The following is a 20858-nucleotide window of genomic DNA, read 5'->3' as shown; positions in this document are numbered from 1 at the left end:
ACCACACCGCTGCATCCCCAGAGCGACGGGTTGGTGGAGCGGTTTAATCGGACGTTCGCCACCCAGCTGGCCACCCTGGTGTCCCGGCACCAACGGGACTGGGACCGCCACCTCCCCATTGCGCTCTGGGCGTACAGGACCGTGGTCCAGGAATCCACCGGGTTCACCCCGGCCTCGCTCATGCTGGGCCGGGAAATGCGAACCCTGGTGGACCTGGTCTTCGGCCCGCCGCCCGGAGACGGGTCGGCACCGCCAGCTGGACTGGACTACGAGTGGGACCTGTGGCAGCGGATGCAGCGGGTGCACAGCTTTGCACGGACCCACCTGACACAGGCGGGGATCCGGCAGAAGCGGTACTACGACCTGCGCTGCAGGGGGCCTGCCTTCCAGCCCGGGGACTCGGTTTGTGTGTACAACCCGCGCCGCTGCAAAGGCCTCAACCCTAAGCTGGCGCCGTCGTGGGAGGGGCCCGCTGAGGTACTCGGGGTGGTGGGCGAGGTCTGCTACCGTGTCCGGTTGCGAACACAGGGGAGAGTGGTGGTCCTGCACCGAGACCGCCTGGCCCCCTACCAGGCCCGGGAGGAGGAGCCGTGTGAGGAGGCTCCAGAGGAGCAGCCGGGGCCGGAGCCGGCCGATAGTGGGGCGTCCGCAGCAGTTGGCCGAATACGAGTACAGCCTGAGGGGGGTGTTCGACGTCGGCGAGACGCCAGATGCTTCAGGTGGGGGCAGTGTAACTGGTGGTGAGGAGGAAGCGCCCCTAGGCGCTCGTAGTACCGCTGGGCATGCTGGGAGTGGTAGGCGGGAAGAGTCTGAGGGTCAGCACGATGACCAGCGGCTGACCCTACCTGTGTAAATAATGTCCTAGTAATTCTAGTGCCCTGTGTAGTCCTGTAAAAGTAGAGTGTGTTGTTAGGTAATTACCACCCTAAATGTGTGTACGTGTTCGTCAGTCTCCTCATGTGTGTGTAGATCCTGTGTTTGGTTTTGGTGTGGTTGTTAAATAAAGTCAGTGCTTGGTTAATCGCGTCTCCACTGTTCTTTAGTTCTGAAAAAGAACCTGCTAATGCTACAATACAATGCGTGCTCAAAAACCGTTACTTATTAGCTTAAGAAGCGGCAGTGTTTTGACAAAGTGTGGTATTCGAACAGAAAATGCTGAAGTGTTTAATACTTGCTTGTGAGCACATCTCCCTCGATTTAGACAAACTCTTGTTCGGCTGATGATTTCAGATCAAAATCTGAATCAAGTGGAAAGAATGCTGAATTTCGCTGGGTACTGGGTATCACTGTTACGCCATCAGGTCATGCTAGGAGGATTGGGGGGATCAAATTGACACAGAGGGACCCAATGTGGGGGCTGAACCCACAGTTCTGATATTAAGAGATTCATGCTCTATGGACTGTGCCTACATTATATAACTCTGGTGCTCCAGCAGTAATGTTTCTGGGTGTGGATGAACATGACATAATAAGTTGACAGCAGGAACATGTGGCCCACAGGCAGTGACAGTATCTCTATCACATTTGGCTGCAGTATATTGTGTTGAGAGCAGCAATAACGTTCCTGCAGAGATGGGAGTGCCTTTAATACAGCTCTTTCAATCGGACAGAGTAACAGGAACTGACCTAAAGTTTCGGCTGTGGATCCATCTCCACTTGGGGGAAAGAGACAGTAAAATTGCGATGAAGAAACAGAAAGATTTGTGCTCGCTGCAAAGTAGGAAAGAGGAGGTCAGACACATAGAACAGCTTGGTGATAATTTGCAGCGACAGTTTTATGTTATTTAGTACACGGATTCTCTTCATGTTCCTTAAGATGTGTAATTTGTATGTTGGTTGTATGAGAACATGTTCTTCTAAAGTCCTGTCAATTGACAGTGGAGAGCTAGCTGGTGCAGTCAAACAAATCCGTGTCATGTTTTTAAAATAGTTTAGCTAATGAGCACCGAGAGTATAAATGAATTCTCCCACCCTCCATTCGAAGATAAAACTCCATGTGCAAGTCTAAGTTTCCTTGAAGCTACTGATGTTCGTCATTATTGGACATTCCCGGTGATATTGACTAAGGAGCTCAATTTTTACTTGTTGTAGTTCAACATGTGCAATACATTCGTATCCCCTGCAAATATCAGCAAGGTCAGTGATATTCTCAACAATTTGTGCCATTGCAATTCGTGCAATTCGTGCCATACTTTTTCGAAATGTATTCTGACATGCCAGGATCATATTTAAAAAACTGGTGCCTTAAAATTTCTTGCACTTCAGGATTTTGATAGTCTGTTACATTGTCTTTCACACGTCGGTGTCAGAACTGTGAGACATTTTCATAATCGGGGGGAAGGCCGTAGCAATAAGCAGAAAGTGCATTCACCTTTTCTCAGTGTAAGTCCGTGTTGTGGTGAGTTTTTAACATTGGTTTGCGATTTTTTGAAATATATTCCATACAAAAATATAATTTGGACAGTCGCTATTTATTTGGATACAAAGGAACAAGTAATAGGTTTATTCCATGCTGAAAAAAAGAAGAAAGAGAACACAACGTTTTGGCCGTGGAGCCTTCTTCAGGTGTGAGAGAGACAGGGCAGTAGGCAAAGGTAAAGTAGCGGGAGAACAAAGGTTGAGAGGGAGGGGGAGTGAGAGGCGGGAGCAGGGGACAGAAAGAGAGGCCAATCAAGAGGTGTGAAGTCAGAATGTGTGCAGAGAGGTGTGAAATGAAACTTCCAATGAATGGAGAAAAGTTAAAAGAACAGTAATCTTTTGTTAAGGGAAGGGAGAATGTGTGATCCTAGCTGCAGAATAATTTTAGTTTCGGTGGTCTTTCTGATGTATGAGTTCGGAAAACCGTCTTTGAGAACACAGACGGAGAGTTTAGAGTGGTCGTGGCCGTCAGAGGTGAAATGAGAAACAATGGAGAGATCTTTAATCTTCACAGCCCTGATGTGTTCTCTGATTATTTACACGTGTATAATAAATATAGTAAATATAATAAATTAATTACTGCGAAAATAATTTACTTTGTACACTGGGCAGAATGCCGTATACTCCTAGTTGCGGCACACACGATACATACAGTAAAAAGCCTCAGGCACTGTGTTAGATGTGTTTTCGACGTTATATATGCGTTTATTCATGTCGTCGATTTAACGGTTGCAATTCGACGTTGATTATACGTCGAGGCGACGTATATATATGTATAGCCGTATTTTCGCCGTAAATATACGTATATTCGACGAATCAATGCCCACAGCTTGGCATACAAGGGTTTTGCAGAGGGGGTCTTGCCACCTGCCTGAAAAAAAACAGTAAAATGTTTGAGTGCCTATAGAGTTTCTATTTTTATTTTCTTGACAAAAGTTGATACCATTTCCTGGACACCCCGTCCCCCATCAGTGCGCGGTGCCCGGGGAAAAATCTGTATGGGGGCATCTGAAATTCTGAGGGGGGAGTGATATTTTGGTTGAAACGGAACTGTACGGTGCAGCTACCCAAATGAAATCTCGCAGCTATGCCATTGATTAGTGCTTCATGATAGAAGATAACGACTAGCAATCTGGTATTTGCGATGAAGTTCAGTTTCACATTTTTCGTCACTCTCACGGTTTGTATTGCCTGGAGCGAAAAGTACCAAAAGCGTTTATTTTTGCAGCTACATGGACGTTCTGAATCGTTAAGAAAAAAATGTTGTAAAACCAACAGAAAGCACAGACTGCTATAACTAGTCCTAGTTATATAACGATTTTAAGTATAATGATAAACTACTGCAAGGAATCGGTCCACCTGAGCAAACAGGATCGTAATGTTGACACTCAATAACGACACTGATATGTGCAGTTCCTGGACGGATAGCCCTCCTGCCCATCAAACAGACTGAGTGACTGTTCGTGTCATTTAGTGTTGTCTGACCATTGACAAAGTACAACTATTTTTTTAGGGCGCAAATTAAGTTAGGTAAATCTTTTTGCCCAAAACTGAAGGGGCGACATTCCCCCCTCCCCCCGTGATGCCAGGCCTGTCCCCATCCTATTCCATAATGTCATTATATATAATACCATACAACAGTGACCGATCCTTACTAACTGCATGTGTTAAAATTGCACATCAGCTCATAGCAGGGGGCACATAGCCGCGATGTATTATCAATGTTAAATTTCAACCATAATATCGACAACATTAATAAATGCATACGTTGAGAAAATATCGAAACCAGCATATTTTCCGGTTATATACCACAATGCATTGCTAGTATTCATTGGTCACCATTTTGGACACGTTTTTCAAACGTAGAAGTATATCCGCAAATATCTCAGCAATCCTCTTTTGACGAGTAAGTATGAACAATAATAATACTATCTGAATACATACAGATCTTTCTTAATATTATTTTGATTAAAATAGTACGTGAATAAGCAAAAAAATGGCACATAAAATACTGTGAATGGGGAAGATGACACAAAATCGTTTTGCCGTTTCTCTTATTCTTTTTCTATGTTGTACTTTCAAACTTTGGGTACTCTTTAAATAGGACAGACTTTATTGCTCAACTGCTATGATGCAAGCCAAATTTTATACATTTATTTCAGCTTTGAGCTTAGAAAACCGTTCATTTTTTAGATTATACTAAAGAAGATATTAATCATCATTTATTTGGGAAGTAATATTTTATAATTTTCTCCTAGCTGCGGTGCTGAAGTCCCACCCTACATCAACAGAAAAAGAAATAAAGGAGCACGCAATGTGTTACTTGAAGAATGCATATGCAAGGCAGGGGGCCAGGAGATCTGGACTCTGAAAATAATAGATTTTTGGTTCTAACTGTTATGACAATTAGACAGGGTTTGCAAATAGTGGACAAAAATCGACTTAACTTCCATTGAAATATTTTTTTTTCTTGGAAATATAGAAGTTGTACATTTTAAAATGTATATTTGAATCAAAATGTGGTTTTGAGTTAGTGTGTTAATGTTATTAGTTTTGTGTTTGTCATTACTATACTGTATATTGCCATGTTACCAGAATTTGTAGCTGAAGTTTAAGACTAGTTGTGTTTTTTATGATTATTGCCCATATGTTGATTGTTGATTGATTGATTGTATACAAGTATAATTTGAAATACATATGTTTCAGGTGTGAATGTGTATTTTCAGAATAAATTTCTAAACCTAATCATTGGCTTGGTTTACTTGTTTCTACACCTATAAAATCTATCTTTGATGTATAATAGACCTCTACCCATATACGTATAATAGACCTCTAAAGTTATCCGTATAATAGACCTCTAACCATATACGTATAATAGACCTCTAAAGTTATACGTATAATAGACCTCTAACCATATACGTATAATAGACATCTAAAGTTATACGTATAATAGACCTCTAACCATATACGTATAATAGTCCTCTAAAGTTATCCGGAACTCTAACCATATATGTATAATAGTCCTCTAAATTTATCCGTATAATAGAACTCCAACCATTTATTTATAATGAACGTCTAAACATAGACGTATAATTGACGTATAACTTTAGACGTATATTAGAATTTCATTCTAGACGCATTGTAGACCACATTTAGACGTCTAAGGTATGCAATTAATAGACGTATATTATACGTCTTTTGCCCACTGGGATACTAATTGAACAATGCAGATTTATGCAGCATTCGTACTGGATTTGAGTGGGATTCTGAAATACTTCTTGCAAAGGTATTCAGACTTTCTTGAACCTATAATAAAAACACAGACCTGAAACTCCCTAGCTTCCAATCCCTGATGTTACTGTCCTTAAACTCGGACATGATGTTCTGCAGACGTGTGCATAATGTCCTGTTTTCTTACAGTGTAGACATCTTGCTGTTCACGCTCCGGATTCATCTGCTTTGTGCATTGTTAGTCCGCACCTGTAACAAGTAATGTCAGCCGTCCCCTGTTCTTCTATATCTCTAGCATGACTGCGTCCTGCTGCTCGGCTTTTGTTTGTAAACTTTGTAAAGTTCAGTGTCACTTTGTCACTGTGGTCAGAAAGCATTCTTGATTCTGCTTGAGCTGCTTCATGAATTCTAGCGACTGTAAGAGCTCTTTCTAATGTCAGCCCTTCCTCCTGCAGCAATTTATAGTCTCTTACAGTATGTGCACATTTTTCCATAAGTTGATCTCTTAACATGTCAGTTTCCAATACTCCAAAGTCACAAGATTTAGCCAGTTCTCTTAGTGCAGTCACAAAAGCATCAACAGATTCGTCCTGAGACTAAGTTCTCTGCCTAAATGTATGCAGTTCCAAAACCACTTTTCTCCGCGGTGTAAAGTAAGCGTCTAAGGCAGCTACAGTCTGTTCATATGTACCTTTTTCTCCAGGGAGGTTGGCGAAAATCCGCTGCACGGGAGCCCCGATACAGTGCAGTAATGTAGCACGTCTCACGGCATCCTGAGCTTCTGTAGATCCACTGGCTATTTAACAAAATCTGTACGACTCCATCCATATCTTGTATTCCGTATACAAATCCGGAGCTCCGAGGTTCAGTGGAAGCGGTGGAAAAAAGCTGGGCATAAGCAAAGCTTCTCGGCGCGGCTGCCATATCTTCCATGGCGCAAGCTAAACGAAGTTCGTTTCTACCAGCAAGAGAACTAAAATCTGCACTGCACTCGCTTTGAGTCCGTCAAGCACTCATCTCTCGTCGCCTTCAATGTTGTGTATCTTAATAAAGAGACGTTTTTATATTATTTTAACTATTTTATTAACTACACAGATCACGCCCTTACACCATATATTCCTGCCTTCTACTCTCTCGTTCTGTTGTCTGGCGATGTCTACTCACTATACTACATTTAGCATGACTTCTTGTTGCAGTTGAGCTCAAAGCTGGAGATGATCTCCATATTCTAACGCACTATCTAGTCCGAAACGTAGTACACAGTACATACTTTTTTAAGTGAAGTCAGGTTGTTAAAAAATTAAACCAGCGCCCTGTCACAGAAATGTACCCCAGTCTCCCGCGCAACAAGCGGGGGTACTCAGCACTATGCTAACGAGGAGCGCTTGTCTGCAGCTGAGCGTCAGCTCTGTTTACTGTCAGCAGTCATTGCCTCATTTCCAAAGACTTTTTCACCTGCTCTCAGCTTTTAAAGACAGTCATAAACGCTCAAGAAGTAATTCATGTCAGTTGGAAGTCTGTTTCTATTGTCTCAGCTCTTGATAAAGAAAAGCCGTGCGTGGGAGACTCCCTCTCTGAAGAAGTTTGCCGTCACCCTGCGAGGGAGAAGAGCCATCAATCACCGAGGCAACCACTGAGACAGTTAACATTAAACACGTGAAATGCGAGATGTTGTGATTTTTTCCCCGCTTAAGGCTTCTATTGTTTCTACTCTAACGAGAAAGACCTCTTTATTAGAAGTGAGATTTTAACAAACGTCTCCAGGGTTAACTGCGACCTGAACGCAACGCCTTAGACCACCAGCCATCTTGCCTGTGGTACTTAGAGCAGCGCTCAATAAAAATGATCAGAACCCGAAAGCGCTTCTTATGCGGATCAGTATATTCCGATTCCACTGGTTCTGCAGAAGAAATAAGAAAAGCCGAACTCAAAGCACATGTGTTGCCATTACGGGTACCCTGCAGCTGCTTTAAGATCTACTCACACCGTGTTGCCATTAAGGCTACCTAGTTAAAAAAAAAAACTTATCGTCACCTTTTTGAACGTGATTATTAGACACCCGTTAAATCTCAACCGAGGTTTCTTGAGAGATCTTCAGCGAGCGAGTATTAAAAAACTACGTCGCTTCCAACCTCTGCTGTCACTGTAAACTCGGACGTGATGTTCTGCAGAGTTGCAGTGTGCCTTTCCTCTTGTCGTATTCAAGAGTACTCACTGTGTGAGCTCCTCACTGCGTGTCCTGTACTCTACTGTGATTTAATTTAGATAATTACGTGGAGTAGAGTGACAAGATCTACTTGAACATTTTCGGTTTGTGAAATGAAACACTAAATACACTACTGTAAATACAAGTAATGGACATTTAAAATAACCACAGTACAGCTAGAAGAGTGAAAGATAAAAGACTATTTAGAATGACATTAACAATAGACTTATGAATAGCACATCTGCCCGAACAGGGACTTGAACCCTGGGCCCTCAGATTAAAAGTCTGATGCTCTACCGACTGAGCTATCCGGGCTCTGAAACAAAGTCAACACTGTCGGGATCCTCGCAAGTCACGTGTCTCTTGTGCGGAAGAGCAGTCATACCTGACCCGTCTGGAATGACCACTGACAGACTATCTAGAAGCGACGCTACCATTCCCAGTAGAATGAGTGAGAAATACAGCATGACATGGGTAGTAAAGGGGCTCCAACAATCCATCATTCCTCACATAACTGATTTTTTTCAATAGCATTTTGACCTTTTTTCACATTCAGATTTTTTTCACATTTAATAAAATCTTTTAATCAACAACATTAAAAAGAAAACAAATGGAACATTTTTCGGAACAATAATTTAAAAAAAAACTTTCAATGCCTTGGTTGTATACGTGTGCACACCCTTTATAAAGGGAGTTGCAACAGTGCTGAAATTTAAAGAGCATTTCTGTAGAGAAAACAGCCTTGATGTTAAGCTTAGGGAGCCTGTCTTTTAGAAATTCTATTTCTTAACACGTTGCACAGCCTCCCGCCAGACTAACAAATATTTTTTTGGAGAAATTGACTCACACACCGGAAGACACTAACGTTTATTTACGTTAGAGTATGTGAATAACAGTTTAACCGAAAAAGTTTGTAATTGTGATTTTGTTAAAATTCAATAAATCGTCTATCAACAGTTAGAATTTATTAAGACATTGTTTTATTTCATAAACTATAAGACAATTAAGAGAGTTTATAGGTCATATCCGTCGCTTATGTTCTTTTAACTCTAGAGTTCAGGATTCAAACCCAGGTGCGGGTGATTGTGTTTCTTGAATCTCTTGTAATCATCAAAAGTCGATGTGTAGTCCTTCAGTACTTTCTCGAGTTGTGCTATGGATATTTTATACAATCAATAATTGTCATGCTCTTTTGCATTTTCCTTAAACGTAAAAAGTTCAAAGTGTGTTTATGGCTGTGCTTCACATCTACACGAGAGCAGTACAGGACACAGAGTGAGGAGTTCGTGAAGCTTTCAGTTTAGTGCGGAGTTCAGAAGGAGGATTCGCTCGCTGAATGATCTCTCAGGAAATCCCGGGTGAGATTCAACAGGTGTTTTCTTCAACAGCCACGACAAGTGTGAAGCAATCTCTGGATTTCCTGAATTTGAACTAAATTATTAGTTCAAATAATTTAGGATTTAACAGAACTAAATGAGGTACATTTAAAACAGCAGCGCAACTCTGCAGCATGTCGAGTGTGTCTGCATTTAATTTTGTAAACCTGGCTCTCTCTGAACTCGAGCAAAGAGTTCTCACTCAACAGAAGATTGCGATGTGAGTACTATAACATAAAGCACCTGGAGATGCCAAGGACTGAACCCAGGACCTCATACATGCAAAGCATGCGCTCTACCACTGAGCTACATCCCCAATGAAAAAGGTTATGGAACAGACTTAGAGATGTGCAAATGCTCACTGATCGCACCACTCACGAAGAATGCCTGCAGTTTCCCACTTTCGCGTTTCTTCTACTACAGAGTAAATTCATAGGAATGAAGAATTAAGGAAGGAAAAATAATCGCATCGATGCTTAAAGAGATTGGGCACAAATTAATCTGTTATTTTTGTATCCAGTTACATGGGCGACGGTGGTTGATTCCCAGACGGGGGAGTGCTTTTTTTCTACCTCCTTACTCGACTGTCTTTCAATTCTATTTTATTTGAAAGCTTTTTGCATCTTTTAAGTGCTCTTGATTAAACTATGCATAGAAAAACAGCAGTACTGATTATTTAACGTAAAAGGGTGAAACAACGCCCCAACCACAGGAATGGTAACAGGAAGGATCGTGTTCTTATTTAATATGTCCTTTTGAGATGTCTTGTCAATGCACACAGGCGGTAGAGCTGAATAATTTACTTTTAGTGGTGTTTTTAAACAAAGATGGAACACGTTTTTTCTATACCAGGAAGAAAGGAGCAGACTTTAACTTTAAGAGGCAAAAATGACACCTTGTCAAAGCTAATATTAATTAAAATGACATCACAACAAAAGAGTGGAGCCTTGAGTGAATAAAGCCTTGAGTGGAGCCTTGAGCTTTCATTGGACGTCTGTGTCTCCATAACTTTGTAGGTGAGAGAGAGGATTGTGATAATTTGCAGGTGCTTCTCGGAAGTGCATTGGTGGTACAGGCGCCTTCCAAATAATTGAGTCAGGTTTGAATCCCAGCCAGTGCAAACCCAAATCTTTTCAAGATAATCTGTGGTCCGCTAACACATCTTTTAAAACACTACAACACCCCGTGTGAAACATCATGAGCATCTGTTAAACCTATCTACCTGCCCGTTCCTAGCAGAGACATGACGAGGGTCTAAAGGGACATTTTGAGCCGTAAAAACATTTTATCATTCTGTACTTTCCTGTGCAGTCTGGCCAGTTCCACTTTAACTGCGTCCGACAACGGAGGTCAACGAGAGTAAAGGGACACTGCACGTCTGCAGAACATCACGTCCGAGTTTAAGGACAGCAACATCAGAGATTGGAAGGTAGGGAGTTTCAGGTCTATTTCAGGTCTGTGTTTTTCTTATAGGTGCAAACAAATCTGAATACCTTTTCAAGAAGTATTTCAGAATCCCAGTCAAATCCAGTACGAATGCTGCATAGATCTGCATTGTACAATTAGTATACTGTTTGTCCGTTGAATCAAACATGCCTTATGTAGCATTTCTAAAACAGGAGAGATCATTAGGGAATGCGCTTTCCTGCAAAAATAAAATTACTTCAAGGGCACTATAAGCAGAGGTGCTCTACAGAAGAACTATAGCCAGAGATGCCAAAGAGATCGAGATTTCACCACGTGAGAGAAAGCATCTCGGAAAACGAAGTTGCAGTCGTTTCCACGCCTCATAAAACCACTAGGTCAAACGACAAGAGCTGAAGAGCCGCTGTTGAGAGTAAATAGACTTAAGAACGCTCTAAGGAGCTGGCTTAAACCTCCAGCCTCTTCAGGAGCATCTGTTGGAGTCACACTGCTACAGCGTATCTCCTTGTTAAGTATCCCTTTTGTTGTTGCTACCTCCAGGCGATGTAAACCAGAGTCAGAAAAAAATAATTTGAACAACATTATTCCCATGTTTATTTGAAGGTGCGGTGGCCAAGTGGTAAGGCGTCGGTCTCATAAACCAAAGACTGTGTTATCAAACCCCACCCGTGCCTCTTTCGAAGTCTTCAAAGAAACTTGCAATGTAGGAGTCTCAATAGTAAGAGACCATAACTATCGCCAGTGATTAGTGTTCATGCATATCCTGCCTTGCCTTCTGGTCGACAAAGCTTGTCTCTCTTCACACCCATCTTCTGAATGATCGCCTCAGCATTGGAAAGGAACGTGTGCTTGGTACAGCCCCCCACTCCATGGTCTGATCACAAACAGATCGGGTGAGCTGTCAGTCCAGGTTGGAAGTAACGTTCGAAAGCACTAAAAATCTGACTTAGGAACGAGAAGACCATGTTTCTTTAAACAAGTAAACGATAAAATAATATACTGCCTGCAAGACTGTCAAGTTCAAGTTTATTATCATTATACTCATACACAGGTATATGGTATAACGAAATGATATTTAGCTAGCTCTCGGACATAAGTAGTACAAAGAAAAAACACAACAACAATACAATTGTATAACAAAAGAAAGACAGAGACAACAGCCGATGTGCAAAAAACAACAACAGGCAGTGAGCAAAACAACAAAAAGATGACAGGTTATGTGCAAAAACATGCATCAAAAGAATGAAATAAAGGGATAGAAATGATGGGGAGTGAGCTTTTGACATGTATGGTAGAGGTAGATTTTCAATGTGTGTTTGGGTTTTTGGTAAGAAAGAAGGCACTGTGATGTTCAGATCATAGGTGAGAGGTGAGGAGAGAGTGAGAGAGGCTGGGAGTTTAATAGTTTGATAGTGCGGAGGTGAAAACTGTTTCTGAGTCTGGTAGTCCGGACCCGAATGCTCCGGTACCGTTTTCCATGTCATGCTAAACGCCACAAATTGTGTTCGTCCAGTCATATCAATCGTTCTAAAGTTACGGAAAATCGGATGCGACTGGTGCAATCAGCATCCATTTTTTTCAGGATAGTCGAGCGGTTTAAAACAGCAAATTCACAGCTTCGTGTCTTCTAGGCTTTGTGTTTCACTCTCCAAATAGAGGCACGGGTTCAAATCCCACTCCCGACAATCAGGCGTTTTACCCTGTCTTTTTACCTGCCTTTACACTGTTTCAGTCTTGTTGTGGTCGCTGACAATCACAGTACGAGGAAAACGGAGAAACTGCTTAGCAAAAACATAACGGACAGAAAAAAGCTTCGTAAACACGTGAATGTGATTAGCAGCAGTAAGGTATGTATTCAAATGTTTAAGGCTGATTTATAACAGCAGCAGAAGAAAGGTGCAGCCTTTGTGAGAATTCGCGGGTTTTTATGCTGCTTGGACCTCTTTCAAGCCTATGAAGTGACCCCCGTTTTATTTTCATTTTCAAACTTCAGAACCGAATAACAAAAAGGTTTCATGTGTGACAGCATTCGGTTGCAAATACCGTTTCCACGATGCATTCAGCGACGGGAATGAAATATTTTAGTGCTGGCTCAAATGCGAGGAATTTCAGAAAAACCTGGAAAAGCAACGCTTGCAGTAAATGACAAATTTAAAGCGTGTAGTCAGCATGAACTGAACAACGCAATGCTCTGTAAAAACGATCAGAAGCCGCAATTACTCTTTTATCTCGGGCAGTTCATTCCAATACGATGTTTCCGCAGAATAAATGAAATGCCGAACTCCAAACATGTTGTTGCCATTATTGTTACTCCTGCTGCTGTAGTTTTAAGCTTTAATCATTGGGTATGTAATGTTGTAAAGGGGCTGGACTACTTTGTTCAGTCCAAATTCCACTATGTGAATTTATGCTGTTTTAATATAAGCATTAACAATACAATGCGTGCTCAAAAACCGTTACTTATTAGCTTAAGAAGCGGCAGTGTTTTGACAAAGTGTGGTATTCGAACAGAAAATGCTGAAGTGTTTAATACTTGCTTGTGAGCAGATCTCCCTCGATTTAGACAAACTCTTGTTCGGCCGATGATTTCAGATCAAAATCTGATTCAAGTGGAAAGAATGCTGAATTACGCTGGGTACTGGGTATCACTGTTACGCCATCAGGTCATGCTAGGAGGATTGGGGGGATCAAATTGACACAGAGGAACCCAATGTAGGGGCTGAACCCACAGTTCTGAGATTAAGATATTCTTGCTCTATGGACTGTGCCTATATAGCTCTTGTGCTACAGCAGTAATGTTTCTGGGTGTGGATGAACATGACATAATAGACTGACAGCAGGAACACGTGGCCCACAGGCAGTGACAGTATCGTTACTGTATATTTGGCTGCAGTATATTGTGTTGAGAACAGCAATAACTTTCCTGCAGAGATGGGAGTGCCTTTAATACAGCTCTTTCAATCAGACAGAGTAACAGGAACTGACCTAAAGTTTCGGCTGTGGATCCATCTCCACATAGGGGAAGGAGACAGTAGAATAGCGATGAAGAAACAGAAATATTTGTGCTCGCTGCAAAGTAGCAAAGAGGTGGTCAGACACATAAAATAGCTTGGTGATAATTTGCAGCGACAGTTTTATGTTATTTAGTACATGGATTTCTCTTCATGTTCCTTAAGATGTGTAATTTTTATGTTGGTTGTATGAAAACAGTTTCTTCTCAAGTCCTGTCAATTGACAGTGGAGAGCTAGCTGGTGCACATCTTCAAGAAGACTCTCTTTAAGGCGATTACAAGTTTCTCGAACAAATCTGTATCATATTTTTAAAATAGTTTAGCTAATGAGCAACGAGAGTATAAATGAATTCTCCCACCCTCCATTCGAAGATAAAACTCCATGTGCGAGTCTAAGTTTCCTTGAAGCTACTGATGTTCGTCATGTTGGACATTCCCGGTGATATTGACTAAGGAGCTCAATTTTGACTTGTTGTAGTTCAACATGTGCAAAACACTCGTATCCCCTGCAAATATCGGTAAGGTCAGTGATATTCTCAACATTTTGTGCCATTGCAATTCGTGCAGTTCGTGCCATACTTTTTCGAAATGTATTCTGACATGCCAGGATCAGAGGGTCATATTTAAAAAACTGGTACATTAAAGTTTCTTGTACTTCAGGATTTTGATAGTCTGTTACATTGTCTTTCACACGTCGGTGTCAGAACTGTGAGACATTTTCATAATCGGGGGGGAAGGCCGTTGCAATAAGCAGAAAGTGCATTCACCTTTTCCCAGTGTAAGTCCGTGTTGTGGTGAGTTTGTAAAATTGGTTTGCGATTTTCTGAAATATATTACATACAAAAATATAATTTGGACAGTCGCTATTTGGATATTCCCTTTCAGTGAAGATGTCTCCAGTATTCCAGCCGGATTAGTACTGATCGAAGAGAGCCATCTACAGGCGAAAGGCGACATAACATCACAGCAGCAGCATTTAAGGTGGAACGAAAAACACGCATAAGAAGCTGGTGAATAAGAAGCTACTGTAACTTCAGCCTTGTAGCAGACCCTGGGAGGCACGCTCAAAATAATCATCTTTCCCATTACTTCAGAGTCATATTTAGATCGCTTTACTCCAATTTTATTTGATTGATGGGAGATGTGAAGCCATCGAGCCTGTACTGCGCTTTCATATTGAAATTGAAGCCATTTCTCATGCTTTCTCTCAGTGTCCGGGCTGCAATTGCCTGTAAAGTAGGCGACTTGAAAATGAAACGTGTAATCACCTTACAGAGGGTCTTCACGACGGGGTGCGTCAGCTTGTTTTCCATTTTTGTCAGTTTACTGGACTTCTGAAGAAACCTATCTACAACGAAGATACAAACTGCACAGTTTAAGGCACATGAAGAGAAATCTGTTTGCTGATTGACTCAAAAAATGTCGATACAAATAATCTGCCAGGCTGATTTACTTGTCCGACCACCTCCCTCCGTCCCCCTTTGCTGTTAGCACAATTCTTTCAGTTTCTTTTCTTGTATTTTCCTTGCTATTTTAGTGTTCCCCATGTATAGATGGATCCACAACCGAAACCGTTTTCACTCTGTGTTTCTGCAGCGTCAGTCTGTATGAGGAGCACACCTTGCACGGGGCCAGTGGCACAATCGGTCAGCTCATGGTACTTATACAGCAGTGCATAGCGGAGTTATGCTGCGGTTGTGAGTTCGAGCCTCACGTAGAGCAGTGTCTTTAGCTACTGAAAGCAACTGTCAAGTTTAGATACTATCAGGTATCTGATGGAGATAAATTAACATCAAACGAAGAAGTAAAGGTTTATTGTGTGTGATTGTGACTTCGAGTCACAATCAAATAAGGCTCCACAGCTGGAACATTGTGTTTCCTTCTCTTTTCAGCATGGAATAAACCTTGACTTTTTCCTTTGAAGCCTGACGCTTGCTGACGCAGCTCCTTTTTAATGTTCTTTTTCTTTTGAAGTTGTTGCGTTTGTTTGTTTTTTTCGTAGTTGTTAGACTACTACAGGGATTTACCTAGGTTCCTGGAAGACTTCTTGTTTTGTGTTTGTTGTGTTTTCGGGTTACAACATTTTTTTTTATTCTATTGATAGGACCCCACGCATTACTATGGGAGTAGTTAACTTTATTTCTTACATTGTACCTGAAATTACCACATAAACTACTACTCTGTTTCCCTTTTTTTAAAAGGCACAAGTGAAGTTTGTTTTTCCTTGCTGCTGATTGGTAGTTACAATGGGTCAATTGCAATAAACTTATATACAATAAACTCAGCTGAAATTTGTCAGCAACTCTGTACTAAACCTGTTCTCAGTGGCAACAAACCTAAAATAACAGCTGCTGCCCGTTAGATGTTACTGCATTAGGAGTCTAGCTTAAACCACCTCTTCATAGGTTTTAAGCAACTCAGTAGCGCACTAAGCAGAACAATTGATCACATTAGAACTGTCTTGAATGTAATGGAAATAAAGTACTCATTAAGTAACAAGCTTATGCACCACTTGCTTGAAAATTATTATTATATTTAACTAAAATTGCTTTCCAGACACCACAAATATTCACAATGAATGTTATCATTACACGTATTTATTAATAAAAGTGTTATTTATTAATAATTAAGTTCCATGTATATCTTTATTAGTAGCTGTATTACAAGTAATGCATATACAGTCTTTATTATAGTTAGTTTTCAGTTATCCTGGGGAGGGAAGAGAATGGAAATTAAGGAAATAAAAATTTAAAGGGCTTTTAAGTCTTCAATGTGTTCTGTCATAGCTGTGTGTTGTCATATCTGGGTGTTAATTTAGTATATTTGTTGTATTATTTTTTGTGATTTGACACTACACTTGTGTTTCTCATTAGAAAGCAGTAAGATTTTTTTTTATTTGAGGGTACAGAAAATTGTATTGTACGGCCAAATTTAAGGTTATGTTAAGAAAGCCTTATTGTTACCTTTTGCAACGTTATTTATTGAAGACGGTTCTTCGGAATAGTGTCCCTTACGTATCTGTGACTGTAGTCCAACAATAACGGTGCTGAAATAGCCGGAATGTGTGGGAAGAAGATGGAGATGGAACAGGAGGCTTATTCAGTCGATAGAAAGGTTGTGTCGGAATGAACACACTACGGTTATGGTACTGGGTTTAAGAGCATTACGATCCTACAGTCTCCTGATCCGTAATCAGATGCGTTATCCAATACGCCACTGACCCTTGTACTGCATTCCTTAAGTGCACCACTGTGAGCTTGCGCCGCTACAATAATACATCGCCCCAGTCCAAATTTTCTCAATTAGGTTCACGTTTTCTATGTGTATTTAGTTAATAAGTCTTTCATTTTGTCTGTTTTAAAAATTGCATCTCTTTAAAACAAACGAGTTTATGTGTCGCGCTGAAATTCACACATGAGGGAATTCAAACGAAAGAAATCACAGAAAATATATTGCGCTTAAAAAGAAATCCAGAGTGGAGACGCTGGTGATAGAAAACAGAGCTTCATACGATGCATGAGATGCTTTACCTCTGAACTAAACTCGGCTCTTTAATCATGTTAGGAAGAGTGTATAGTCAACAGTGTACATTTTAAAAATCAAAGCAAGACAATGAGACACGAAGTGAATTCGGAACACGAGCCTCTCCTTCATTGTTTAATGATCTAAGTGAAAGACAAATTCACTATTTTCACTTTGTGATTAAAAACCACTTTTATCACACGTTAAGCACTCCTGATGGTGTCGAATAGTTCTCTTTTCTACCCTCATCATTTGAGGATCCCCAGCTAAAATATCTTTTTAAACGACAACAAAATTGCAGTATTTTGAATACTATTTAAGTTTACATAGTCACATTCCCGGTGATATTGACTTAGGCGCTCAACTATTAACTTGTTGTAGTTTGACTTGTGCCAAAAGTTTGAAATATCTGCAACTATCAGGATGCTTGAGGACATCCAAAGAAACCCCATCTTTTTTGGGGAGACGGTGTTGAGGTCGGATTAATTTGAAATGCGTCTCTGGGGACTTTTGATTTACCAACGTCATGTTTAACTGAAGGATACGCTGACTGACTGTGCCATAGAAACTAATGCACATCACCTTTCTTCTACATTCACAGGTTTTTGGCTAAAGACAAAAAAATCGTTTTTGTTTCCTTGCCAGCTGGCAGTAATTCCTCTGCACTGACAAAACAGATGAATATTTTATCTTTCGTAATTTGTATGGATTTTTTAAAAAACAAGTTGTTCCAAAAATTGAATGAACACTTCCATTAAATTTAATGTAGAAGCATGTTGCTGTCCATAATGATAAACTGTGTGGCAAGACAGGCACCACTGAGACTCAACCCCAGGATCTCCTGTTTACTAAACAGGCACTTTAACCAACTAAGCCACAGCATTCTCTTATCCTAGTGTTAATCCCGCATCAGCAGGGTCAGCTTGTCGGCACGCCCGTCTCCATTTGGTGGTTTGAGCTGATGTTGACATGACGTTGCCATTAAAGGCGACCGAGAATACTCCAACCGGCGCGCCGCTACGCCTGCCGTCGGAGAACTAAGCCACAGCACTGGCATCAAATATCCCTTTTACAGCCACTTGGACACATCTCAATTGCTCTGAGACACCTGTATTCAGTGTGCGCTGAGCCTGGTCGCTGAGCAAGTGATGAGAAATGGCTTATGTCCAAGGAGCTCAATATGCTTTTTATGTTCAACGGGGTGTCCACTACAGCTAACACTGAAGCGCAGCACAGGCTCTGTGGTTTGACATCTCCCAAGGTAAATGTTGAAATTGTAGGTGGAAGAGGAAAATTACCCTTGAGTACGGGGAAAGTAGCCAACTCATGTCCGGAGGGGGCTAAAGTGTGTACGGAGGTGGCCTAGTGGTTAAGGCAATAACCTATTAATACATGATACTCTGCACAAGTAGGTTTGAACCCCATCCTCGTCGAGGAAGGGCTTTGACGCATTTTGACCTTTTTAAACTTGGTGTGCTTTTGTTTCGTTTGTTCGCTCCTGTACTACAGCAGTAATATTTCTATTAGGTGTATGATCATGGTAGGCTGACAGCAGGAACATGTGGCCCACAAGCAGTGACAATATCAGAGGTGTCTGCAGTGTGTTGGTTTGTGAGCAACGATAAAATAACTTGACATGGAAGCAAGTGTGTCTGCATTAATACAGCTCCATTGAGAGGAAAAAGTAACACAAGAACCAACTTAAATTCTGCAGCTGAAAACGGAACCTACAGTACTCCACGTGATGATTGAGCCCACAACCTTGGTATCACTCCACTACAAAAGCACCACACCCTGACCAATTGCGCTACTGGAGCAGCACGGCACAGTAGCAAATTTTTCTCAGTGCACTCAAACAGTGCTTCTTCCCTAGCCTACCAGCTTCAAGACTTTTTTAAATCGATCAAAGATTAATTGGAAAAGGTTTGTAGATGGGTCAGGTGGGAATCACACCCGGATTCACTGCTTGCAAGGCAGCTATGTTCATCATTATACCCTGGACTGGCGCCATTGGAATGATCTGTAGGGGGGGGGGGGTCTGAAATCCTGAGGGGGGCAGTGATATTTTGGTTTAAACGGAGCCGTTGCAACCATCCAAGTGAATTCTCGCAAGCATGCCACTGATTAGTATTTCATGTCAGAAGATAACGACAAGCAATCTGGTATTTAGCGACGAAAAACAGTTCCACGTTCATCAGAACTCACGTGATTATTTTTGCCTGGAGCATCAACCATATGTGTTCTTTTTTGCAGCAACATCAACGGTAACGAGGTTCTGAATCATTAAGAAATCATTGTAAAACCAACAGAAAGTACAAACTTCTATAACTACAGTCCTAGTTATATAACGATTGTACTATAAGTATAAGGATAAACTACTGCAAGGCAGTTGTCCACCTGAGCAAATAAGGTCGTAATAATGTTGACACCCCAAAACATAGACACTATGTAACATGCTGTTCCTGGACGGATAGCCCTCCTGCACATCAAATAGTCCGATGTAGTAACTGTGAATTCGGGGATAGTGTAGTTATCTGACCATTGACAAAGTACAACTATTTTTTACGGCGCAAGTTAAGTGAAAGTGTTCAAAAACTTTTTATCCAAACCTTTTATCCAAAACTGAGGGGGGTGGGACTGTTCAGTTGAGGGTTCAATTTTGGCATGCCAGTAACATTTTCACAAAACGTCCTAGAGTTACAAAAACACTTACTTTGTGTATAAAGTGCATTGTGTACACACTGTAAGTTCACAACGCGAGAAATACTGCTTAATATGAGATCCTGTCCAGGAATATCAGGGCTGTAGGGGGTCAGATCTATAGATGTAGTAAACACATTATTGGAGTCGGTGTGTCTGCTCTCTGTGTGAGAGCCAGACAGGAAGAATAATCTGTGGTCTGGGAAGAAGACTTTTTCAGGGACGCTGAATTTTTCTCCTTGGGGGAATTAAAAGCACTTGTATGGAGTAACCTGGTGGCGCAATGGTAGCGCATCTGACACCACCTCAGAAGGTTGTGTGTTCGAATCATGTCGAGGTCGGCTGATGTGTTTTCAGGTTCAGCTGGTGCTGAACCCAGACATTACACCATACAGTCCAGTTTTATCTGTATACCACATAGATAATCTAAATGAAATAACAGAGCAGTACAGAACACACATTCAAGAGATTGCACAGCAAGTCATTTTGAACACGACAAGAGAAAAGGCACACTGCACATCCGTGAAACATCACGTACGACTTTAAAGACAGTTACATCACAGAACGGAAGTTTCAGGCCCCTTTTTTATTACAGGTTCAAGCTAACCTGAAAGTTACAGAGTTTTAGGTCACTTTTGTATTAAATAAAATAAATATTATTTGCCCTTTTTTAAATTGTGGATGAATCCACTCCCATGTACCAAGACCTTACAGTATATTCATGTTAATTAAAATGACCAACGCTATTGGACATTAGCTGGTGCTTTTTGAAACAATTTGCTATTTCATGCAGGAAAGAAAGGAAACCTGACCCAACGTTTGCTTTCAGGTGCGGTTCATTCACATAATGGACATCTATTTCTGAGTAGCCTGATTTAAAATCACACGAATCCGGTAGAAGTCGAACCTACAATATCATGATGCAAAATCAGATGCGCTATCCATTAAACCACGGGCCAATCATGTAAC

General features: G+C 41.2%; 1 non-coding gene across 1 annotated transcript; it reads right to left on the bottom strand.

Moving 5' to 3' along the window:
* Positions 1-8097: 8097 nt before the first annotated feature.
* trnak-uuu (transfer RNA lysine (anticodon UUU)) lies at positions 8098-8170 on the bottom strand. The gene has a single exon. It is a non-coding gene; the product is annotated as a tRNA-Lys (tRNA).
* Positions 8171-20858: the final 12688 nt, after the last annotated feature.

The sequence above is a fragment of the Lepisosteus oculatus genome, chromosome 14 (assembly GCF_040954835.1).
Source record: "Lepisosteus oculatus isolate fLepOcu1 chromosome 14, fLepOcu1.hap2, whole genome shotgun sequence".
Classification (NCBI taxonomy): domain Eukaryota; kingdom Metazoa; phylum Chordata; class Actinopteri; order Semionotiformes; family Lepisosteidae; genus Lepisosteus; species Lepisosteus oculatus.
Note: the sequence above shows the minus strand (reverse complement) of the source record. Positions and strands in the feature narration are given on the sequence as shown.